The sequence below is a fragment of the Triticum urartu genome, chromosome 3A (assembly GCF_056163025.1).
Source record: "Triticum urartu cultivar PI428250 chromosome 3A, HENAU_Tu73, whole genome shotgun sequence".
In the NCBI taxonomy this organism is placed as follows: Eukaryota; Viridiplantae; Streptophyta; class Magnoliopsida; order Poales; family Poaceae; genus Triticum; species Triticum urartu.
Genome location: NC_141875.1, coordinates 571,923,629 through 571,934,797, shown reverse-complemented (window position 1 = coordinate 571,934,797; position 11,169 = coordinate 571,923,629).

Sequence of the window (11,169 nt, the reverse complement as noted above, 5' to 3'; positions counted from 1 at the left end):
CACCGGAAAAGAAGCACACAACATAGTAAACAAACAACACCTCAACATGGCGTGATGCACAAACAATTATGATGCATGTCCGGTTTAATGAAGCATGGCATGGCAAAATGCACAAACCATCCTACAAATTAAGTGGAGCTCATTATGCAACGAAGTTGCATATTGAAGAAAACACCACATGACTTATTTAGTTCTCTCTCATTTATGTACCCAACAATATTAAATGTTGATTAACATGGCAAGGGGTGAAGCACAACAAAACTACCTATCTAGGCAGGTTTAAATGAGGCCGGAAACAACGAACAACAATTCCCGTAAAGCCCCATATGCATATTTTAAGGTTTGGTACTGTTCTGCCCTAAACCATATTTTATAGTTGTTAAACATGCAAAGTGATGCCACCTAGTTAAACTAGACATTTTTCTACCCCATTTACATATAAAGTTTATTAAAATCGGAGTTACGGTTATTTAGTTATGAATTAAATCATTTTAATCATGGCATAGGAGAAAATTTAATCAAACAACATTTTAAACATTTTAAACATGGATGAAAGTGACATATTATGAATCTAGGCAAAATTCTAAGCAAGTTTCATATATAACTAATTTAGATCCGATGCATGATTCATGAGTTATTATATGCATGAAGTTTAGGGGGCTTTCTGTAAAACAGGCAAACTCTGGATAATAGGTAAATTTCGCAGACAGGGAAAAACACTATACGGGCCGAAACTGGGCGTGCAGAGCATGGCCCAACAGCAAGGAAAAAAAAGGAAGGCGCTCAGGGGGGTGGCCTCACCCAGTGGGCTTCGGCCCGGTCCAAGGAGGAGCAAGACGGGCTGCAGGAGGGGTGCGCTGGGCCTTGCGACGCGGGAGCCCATGCACGTGCGGGCAGAGGAGGCACGTAGGGCGAGGGGCTCGTCCTCCTCTTGCACGGGAAGGCAGCGACGGCGGTTCTGGCGGTCAACGACGACATGGGATGGCGGATCCGCTTGGGGAGGCGAATGGGAGGTCAGATCTGCGGTGGTGGAGCTCGGATCCGGGGCGCCTGGCGTGGATCTGGCCAACGATGACGACGATGCGGAGCTCCGGCGATGGTTGAACATGGCGGCAGCGGGCCTGCGGGGAAGGAAAACTAAGGGGGTTAGGCAGAGAGATAAAGAAGGGAAAGGAGACATGGCGCGGCAGCGGATCTGCCTGGGGTCGGGGCTCTCCTGGCAGAGGTTCTCGTCGGCGGCCACGCTCCGGCGACGTTGGCAGGGAGGCAGCGACGAGGGCGAATGGGAGGTCGGGGCTCTCCTTGCGGGAACGGCGGTGCGGTGCGAGCGCTTCGGCCCAGAACGGCCCGGGGGGGCCTCGGATGGGCCTAGCAGGACCGAGGTGATGTGGGACGCGGGGAGGCGACGTGGCGGCTTGCCACTGGCCACGGGCGGCGTTGAGTGGCGGCGCAGCCAATGGCCACGCGCCAAGTGGCAGGGACGAGGTGGCCGGCGGCAGAATTTGAGGAGAGGAGGTGGGAGGTGGCTGGTTGAGGATTGGGGCGCGGATTTCAAATGAAGGAAGGAGAAGGCCAAAAATGGCATGTGGGTGTGCTTAAATAGGGTAGGGGCTAGGGTTTGGTGGGTTTGATGCCGTTTTTGGATCCTCGAATCGCGATCGGACGGCTCCAGACGGAGGGGGAGTAGGAGGGTTGCTGGTGGGCTGTGCAAAAGGCCTCGGGCTGCGGGGAGAGAAGAGAGTGAGAAGCCCGACAATAGTTTTCGGAGACCGAAAACGTCCGACGATTTGACCGACTATACTGTCGATATAGTTATCCGTTGGGGCGTCAAACGGACTCCGAATGCGATGAAATTTGGCAGGCAGGCTATCTACACTATAATAAGACCTCACGCCAACTTTCAACCCTTTCCGAGAACATTTTCCAGCCACTTATAAAATACTATTCCAGACATGCCGCGAGCGCGTGCAAGTGTGGTTGGACTCAGAATGGACAACGGAAGGAACGGGGAGACCCCGACGGATGCAAGTTTTGAGAACATGATGATGCAATGCACATGATGACATGACAAGATGCAACACGCAAGCGAATGACAAGGCAACAACAGCGAATAACTAGATGAGACCTGGCACATCGGTCTCGGGGCGTCACACCTGCTCCGGGAAGTGAGGCTGGCATGTATCGGAAATCGATGTTCTGTAGCAAGGCAGTCCTGGCTCGAATGATAGTCATCATTGAATAGGCTGCATCCTGCACAGACATCTCAATAGTGACCCCAAGTCCATAGGAACAGTGAAGGGGCTCAGTGGCTCCATGATAAGAGGTATATATCCTGACGGTACAGAGGTACTGGCTCTGGTTGAAGTCTCTGAACTGCTCCTCGACGGTATATTCCGGATACCATCGATAGCCTGACTCAACCATCACTTGAACCAACATGGCCGTGTGGCCGGGCACATCAAGGCACCGGGTCAGACGAACCACTTTGTTCTGCAAACGGGTGGCCATCTGAAAGCACAGAATAATGCAAAGGCATTAGAATTTTCTAGGGGAAATCGGACAGCATAACGGCTGTAAATGCTTAGAAAAAGATTTGAGACATCCACAACAGTTTGCAATACCACTCAACAACATCATATCAAGGTTCTGATTCAACTGGCAACATACTAAAAGTAGTAGAAACTGTACTGAGGCTTGTAACAACAATCCTATAAGCTACTACCGATTAGTAACACGCGAACCTGATAGAAGAAGACAACCTAGTCCTTAACCCATGTTGAATGAGAAGAGAATGACTCAGATCAGAGGGCATAAGGTAAAGGAGTAAAAGAGCCTTACGTTCCCTCCCACAATTAATTCCCCTACATATAACTAAAGCATTTCTAGACTTGACATTGACCAGTTTGGCTCAACGAACCTACAGGCAGTCCGGCTCTGATGCTAACACTGTCAACACCCCGATTCCAAGTCACATCGATCTAGCCGGTAACACCTCATATCACATTGCGGCCTCACGCACGGTATCCCCATGGGTGTCGCCTTACCATTGCCCGGGACCGTTTGCGCCTTTTGGCTCACGTATATGATAGTGTCGCTAGCAACCATATGACAGATAACCCGGGCCGACATGGCTAGTCGTGAACCCAAAGCGGCACAGACCTATGGAGACAGGCATACATGAATCACATCGAGCATGTCGGTCATCAGCGTGTGAATCCGGGCTGTAGCACTGGGCTAACAGGACTCCGGGGAACCCGGGCTGTAGCAGGCTAGGCAGGACTCCGGATGTCACCGCATGACATTTCCCTGAAGGGACAGACATAGGAACGCAGTGAAACACATGCCGGCCAGTCAAGTGTCCTGAGCAGTAGTGTTGGGCTAGCAGGACTCCGGTGAACCGGGCTGTAGCGGATCTACATAAAACCCATCGGAGGGGGCGGTGTTGTCGTCTGAAAACAGTAATTAAGAAAACATGAGTACAAAGGTACTCAGCAAGTCTTACATCAGAACCTACTATACTTGCTCATTCTCAAGAGGGTGGTGGATTTATTGCAGCAAGCCAGCTTTGACTCTTGGCTAAGCTATCCTACGAGACTCCACTAGTAAAATAGTTTTCGCACACAATTCCACTAATCACCAACACAATACTCCACCGGGGATCCTCCCTCGTCATCCTACGAGAGGGCCATCCTCGGTACTCACACTTATCTTGAGTCTTTTAGTAGTATCCATTAACTTGTCTATGAACAGTATAGGCAACCAAGTAGTCCTTTACCACGGACGCGGCTATTCGAATAGATGATGTTAACCTTGTAGGGGTGTACTTCTTCATACACGCTCTCACCACTTACCGCCGTTTACATGACATGTACTCGGCAACCTTTAAGCGGAAGCCCAACGAGGGTGTCGGCCATGGCCTACCTAAACACTCAAGTCTCTAGTCCAGGTTTATCGCCTATCCAGGTTCCATCCGCAGGGAGTCCGGCCGAGGATTCCACATACGGCCCCGAACGATGTGAACAGGGTCCCGAGACGCCAAACGGGCGCCCGGCATACCCGGCCACGGTGTATCTACCGCAACATAGCCCACCCCTAGGGTCAGCGCTACGCACGGCCGCCAACACATAACCTACAAACACCACAAACTATTTGCAACTCCTGGACAGAGTACTAGGGTGATTAAGATGCCAAGAGGGTCAATTAAGGATCCCAATGCATGGTAGTAGCTGATTCTTAAAATCACACATACAGATCTCAGTTCTTAGGGACGGCCTGAATGAAACAACCCACCATGTACTCCTACATGGCCTCTCATCGATACCTTTACCAAATCATGTTCAACACATCCCTCACATTACCGACATAATCATTTCACTCTAGCCCATCACCCAGATGAACCAGACCTGACACAACTCTAAGCATAGCAAGCATAGCAAGGTAGGAAACACATACATGGCTCAATCAACTCCTACACATGCTAGTGGGTTTCATCTAGTTACTGTGGCAATGACAGGTCATGCAGAGGATATGGGTTCAACTACCGCAGCACACAGTCGTTTGAAACGTTGTTGTCTTAATGTAGTAAAGGAGAGCAGAGGCGGGAACATGGGATTGTATCGATATGATCAAATGGGCTGCTTTCCTGATGGAGTGGTAGTAGGGTACTGCCCTTCAGTTGGATACTCGAAGATATCCTCGGAGGCAGAACCTACCACGAAGGACACACAGAACATAATCAACACATGACAATATGCAGCAATATGATGCATGCTATGACATGGCAAAATGATGTATCCTGCCTAATACAATGTGAAACAAGCTGAAATGGGTCCATTTGAACCAAAGATTCAAATGGAAGTTAAACTTCTTATGCATAAACAGCAAGGTTAAAGTGGTTTGTCATGCATGAAACCATTACAGATGGATAGATTGAATTTTTCTGATCATTTTTCATATATAATTTGTTTGATTTGGAGCTATGGTTGATTTTCTATGATTTTTAGAAGTTTTGGCTATTTTCTGGAATTTCCTAGATAAAAATAAATCCAAAAAATGAATAATTGCGTCAGCACTGCGTCACTGTGACGTGAGTGAGTCAAAGGCGCCAGGGCCAGTCAAACCTAACTGGTGGGCCCTGTCTGTCAGTGTCTCAGCTAACTAACAGGATTAAGTTTACACTAACTAATTGTTAGTGGGGCCTGGGCCCACATGTCAGTGACCTAATCTAACTAAAATTAGTTAGCACTAATCCTAAACTAATTAGCAGGTCGGCCCCACCTGTCATAGGCTCAGGGGGGAGTCAACCTGGGCCCACATGGGTCAGGCGTGGTCAACTCGCCGGTCAGCCGGTCAGCGGATTTGCCCACAGGGCATCATTTGCTGTGCGGAGAGCAGCTACGGGCAGCTGGTGCTCGCCCGCATCCAGCCATGGTGATGGCTTGGCCGGGGAGTGGCCGGAGCATCGCCGGCGACGAGCTTGGCGGAGGCCGAAGCTCGGGTCAGCTCGTGCACGTGGCTGCAATGGCCTAGGCGGCGTGGCGCTTGCACCTACAACATCTACGCGATGCAGTGAGTGTGACGGGCACAAGCCCGTGACCAAAACGTCACCGGCTACACAGCTCTAGCAACGGCGGCTACACAGCTCTAGCAACAAAGCGGAGAGAAGGGGGAGGAGCAGTAGCTCACTGGGAAGCCGCAGAGAAGGTCAGCGTGCTCGGGGAAGGCTTGGTGCGGTCAGAACGGCGACGGGGATCTTGGCGGCCCGAGGTTGAAGACGACGGCGGCGGGGACGATGCAGGGGCTCCGGTGTTGTGCGGCTTGGCTAGTCGACGTAGTCAACAACGGCGAACCGTCCAGACATGGTGAGAGGGCGTGGGGACGGCGTTGTACGTGGTAGCGGCGAGCGGCGGCGACGGTGACGTCTTGGGCGACGTCGGGGAGGGCAAGAGAGAGGAACCAGAGGGAAGAGCGTATGTCTGCGAGGTCGGGGAGAGAGGGGGGGTCGTCCCACGTCGACAGCTCGACGAGGGGAGCAGCGAGGCGGCGGGCAGCTGCGTGGCGCGCATGCCGTGCTCGCCATCGAGCAGCTGCTTGCCTGCCTGGCCAAGCCAAGCAGCTCGCTGGAGCGTTGGCTGGGCTAGGCCGGCAGGTGGGCCTGCTGGGGTGGGCGCCAGGTAAGCTTTCTCTTTCTCTCTTTTCCTGTTTGTTTTCTTTTCTATTTTTCTGTAACTTTAGGGCTTTATTAAAAATACTTAGGCACTTACTAAAATCCTGAAAATAATTGTGGGCTCTGTTGGGATTATTCCTAACGGTCCTCACTTAACTCCAGAATTATTTGGGCATTTAATATATTTTATAGCATTTAAATGCCCAAATTCAAATACTTATGATTTAATTCAAAGAATCCAGAATGTCCTAGAAAAGAGTGCACCATTTTTGCCAGGGGTTTTAACCCAATCCTGAAATGATGAACATTTTGTGAAGGCATTTTGGGTTCATTGAAAATAATTTTAGTAAACCCTAGTTGTTTCCAGGGGGGCGCTGGGGGTTCTGTCATTCCCATTTCAAGTTTCTGTAAAAGTAGACATGATGCAACACTCTAATGCATGAACCAGCTAGGGTGTGACAAAGCATGGCAATGATGCTATATTTGTTGTCATCGACAAGCTCACTAAAGTGGCTCATTTTCTTCCTATCAAAGAATCTATCACAGCAGCTCAGTTGGCAGACCTATATACCTCCAGGATTGTCTCGTTGCACGGCATTCCGTAGTTGATATCTTCAGATCATGGAAGCATCATTACCTCTAAATTCTGGGACTCCTTTCAGAAGGCCATGGGCACCAACATTCGCTTCAGCACAGCCTTTCATCCTCAAACTAGTGGCCAAGTCGAGCGAGTAAATCACATTCTTGAAGATATGCTCATGGCTTGTGTCATTTCTTTCGGTATGAAGTGGGAAGATTGTCTTCCATATGCGGATTTCTCCTACAACAACAGCTTCCAAGCGAGTTCGGGCAAGGCCCATTCGAGATTCTCTATGGCAGAAAGTGCCGTACTCCTCTTAATTGGTCAGAGACTGGTGAACGCCAACTTCTTGGCAATGACTTGATCACAGAGGCTGAATAAATGTGCAAAGTCATTCGTGAAAATCTCAAGGCCGCGCTCGCACCAGAAGAGTTACTATGATAGCAAGCATCATGACTTGGCTTTCGAGATCGGAGACCATGTCTACCTCCGCGTCTCTCCAATGAAAGGTACTCGTCGCTTCGGTATCAGAGGGAAGCTTGCCCCTAGATACGTGGGTCCTTTCAAGATCATTCGCAAAAGAGGCGGTCTCTCCTAACAACTTGAGCTTCCATCCAACTTTGCAAATGTGCACGACGTGTTTCACGTGTCTCAGCTCGCATGTGTTTCAAGACTCCGGACCGCACCATCAACTTCGAAGAGATTGATCTCCAAGAAGACATGTCTTATCATGAGCATCCCATTGCTATTCTTGAAGAAACTGAGCGCAAGACTCGCAAAAAGTCTATCAAATTCCTGAAAGTGAAGTGGTCACACCATTCTGACTGAGAGGCCAACTGGGAACGCGAGGAGCACCTCCGTTCCGAATATCCGGAGTTTTTCCAGTCCTAGATCTCGGGACGAGATCCTTTCGAGTGGTGGAGTGTTGTAACGCCCCGGATGTAATTTACCATATTTGTACTCCAACTCTTGCCATTTTCGGCTCTAAGTTATGATATTCCCTCGTGGTTGGGTTTTGCCTTCGTTTGGCTTTTTGTCCATGTCATGCATTGCATATCATGTCATCATGTGCATCGCATTTGCATACGTGTTCGTCTCATGCATCCGAGCATTTTCCCCATTGTCCGTTTTGCATTTCGGCACTCCTATGTCCTCCGGCGTCTCCTTTTTGCCTCTTTTCGTGTGTGGGTGTTAAACGTTCTCGAATTGGACCGAGACTTGCCAAGCGGCCTTAGTACACTACCATAGACCGCCTATCAAGTTTCGTGCTATTTGGAGTCCGTTTGATACACCAACGGTTAACCGACGAACCGTGAAGGCCTCGTGTGTGGTGCAGCCCAACACCCCTCCAAAGTGGACCAAAACCCATCTAAACCCCCTCCATCCTCTCGGTCGTTGGATCATAATCGCGTGGCCGAAAACCGCACTCCATTTGGACTCTCCTATCTCCTTCTATGTATAAATAGGTGCCCCCTCCTCCAAATTCACGGTGAAACCCTAAGGAATAGCCCCTGCTGCCGCCGGACGTGTCCGTTTCCGCCGGACACGCCCGCGCCACCGCCCGCGCCGCCGCCCGCCACGTGGCGCGCCTCCGCCCCCAACCGCGTCAGCCCACCGAGCCCGCGACTGGCCCACGTGCCCGCCGCTGCCTGTCGCCAGCGTCCGCGCCCCGTGCCGACCACCTCCGCCGCCCGCGCCCTTCGCCGCCGGCCGCCGTGCACCGCCGCCCCGCTCGCCGGCCACCGCCGCCGCCTCCCGCGGTCTGCGCTGACCTAGCCGCCCGCCGGACCGGCGACCCCGCGCCCGTCTCCGCCGTCCCCAACAGCTCTGGCCGTTGTTCCCCTCCTCTCCAGCGGCTTCTTCGGTGATCTCGCCGACGAACCTCGAAGTCTGTGCCCGAGAATCCTAGATCCAGATCTGCTTCGGAGGTTGACTTTTCATCTAAGTCACTTTTCTTTTATTTTTTCAAGCATTCTTCATCATGCCATATCTCCGCATCCGTAACTCTATTTTGAGCGTGCCATATATCAAAATGGTCGTTACGTTGTCCTCTTCATTTTATTCCATTGCACTATGCTTGTTTGAGTCCATTTTGATGCCTAAAATCCAGTTGCAAGAGTGCTATAAAATGTTAGTTCCTGATTCGTATCAGGTTATGAGCATTTGTCATTTTTTCCATGATTATTGTGTGCCTCCTATGAACTTGAGCCCTACATGTGTTTTGGGCTATGCCATGCCATCTTTATAGGGGTGTATGCCATGTATTTTTGTGATCAATGTGGTTACTAGCACAAGCATGCAAAGTAGCTCTCGTGATGTTGCTGATTTCAGGGACTTAGAATTCTTCTAAGTCATTTCCCAGATGTTATTTCTATGACATGTATTCATGTTGCTACAGAGTGATACATGCCTCTTTTGATCATGTTCAGTAAGGATGATTTGAGCATATGGTTTTGCTCTATCCATCCATGTCTTATTTTGCATTTATGGAGTACCCTAGCATGACTCAATCTTGCTCTACCTTTTCTATAAAATGTTCCTGGCAGATTATTTACGTGTTAATCAATTTTGCCAAGGTTGTTGTAGTTGATCCATGCATGCTATGAGATTGTTCTTGCCATGGTTAGCCTCTTGATCATGTCTTCTTGCTGGGTGTATGCTTAGTTTGTAATGCAATGCCTTGTGGTGAGTGCATTGAGCACACAAACATGCCTTCGTAACTCTGTTTATGCCATGTCCAGTTTTCTGCAAGTCTGAATCTATTAACGAAACTTGCTATGTTTACATGGGTGCCATCATGTTTCCTGATCCTTTTTGGCTTATGGTCAGTAAGGGACTTTTGTTATAAGCTTTGAGTAGATGCATGCCATGCCTTTCTTTGCTATGTCCTGATCCTGTAGCATGTTGATATCTTGCTCTAAACATTGCTTCCTGATGTTAATTCATGGCATGTTATTTTCACTAAGTCTTTGATGCTGTTATCTTTTGCACTTTTGCCATGCTTGTTTGAGCCTGCTATTTTGTGATTGAGCGGTAGCTCAGTGTTCATCTTTTGTCAAGCATATTGAGTGGATCATTGCCATGAGCTTTGTTGCTATGTTAGAGTGCAGTAGCTTATTTTCTTGTTGCATTTTAGATGGCATCGTGCTGTTAATCTCAGAATTGTTCCATTATTGTTTTGCTTGCCATTTGCAAACCGTACATCCATTTCCGGTGATCTTCATATCAATTTCGACCGAAATCAACTCATCTTTCCAGCGGCACTCTTGGTTTGCCAAGTTGAGGCCTGGTTCAATCTTTCCCTTCCGAAGCACGCATATGCATTGCATATTACATCCCGCATATCATGCCATGTTTTGCATCATGTTGCTTGCGCATTGCACCGTGGTTGATTGTGTTTCCTTGCTTGTGTTCTTGCCTTGGGTAGAGCCGGGAGACGAGTTCGTGATCGAGGAACCCGTTTAGTACGCTTATGAGGATCAAGCTTACGTCAACTCGGAGAACTTTGTAGGCAAGATGACCATACCCTCGAAATCACTTCTATCTTTGCTTGCTAGTTGCTCGCTCTATTGCTATGCCTATGCCGCGATACCTACCACATGATTTATTATGCCTCCTGTATTGCCATGTCAAACCTCTAACCCACCTTGTCCTAGCAAACCGTTGTTTGGCTATGTTACCGCTTTGCTCAGCCCCTCTTATAGCGTTGCTAGTTGTAGGTGAAGATTGGAGTTTGTTCCTTGTTGGAACATGATTATTATTGGGATATCATTATTATATCTTGTTTACTTGGTAAAGGGTGGATGGCTCGGCCTTATGCCTGGTGTTTTGTTCCACTCTTGTCGCCCTAGTTTCCGTCATACTAGTGTTATGTTCCTTCATTTTGCGTTCCTTACGTGGTTGGGTTATAATGGGAACCCCTGGACAGTTCGCCTTGAATAAAACTCCTCCAGCAAGGCCCAACCTTGGTTTTACCATTTGCCACCTAGCCTTTTTCCCTTGGGTTTCGCGGACTCAAGGGTCATCTTTATTTTGACCCCCCGGGCCAGTGCTTGTCTAAGTGTTGGTCCAAACTGGGCGATGTCCGGCGCCCCCTGGGCAACCGGGGTCTATGCGAACCCAACGTCTTGCCCATCCGGTGTGCCCTGAGAATGAGATATGTGCAGCTCCTATCGGGATTTGTAGGCATATTCGGGCGGCTTTGGTGGTCTTGTTTTACCATTGTCGAGATGTCTTGTAACCGGGATTCCGAGTCTGATCGGGTCGTCCTGGGAGAAGGAATATCCTTCGTTGACCGTCAGAGCTTGTGATGGGCTCAGTTGGGACACCCCTGCAGGGATTTGAACTTTCGAAAGCCGTGCCCACGGTTATGGGAAGATGGGAATTTGTTAATATCCGGTTGTAGAAAACCTGACACTTAACT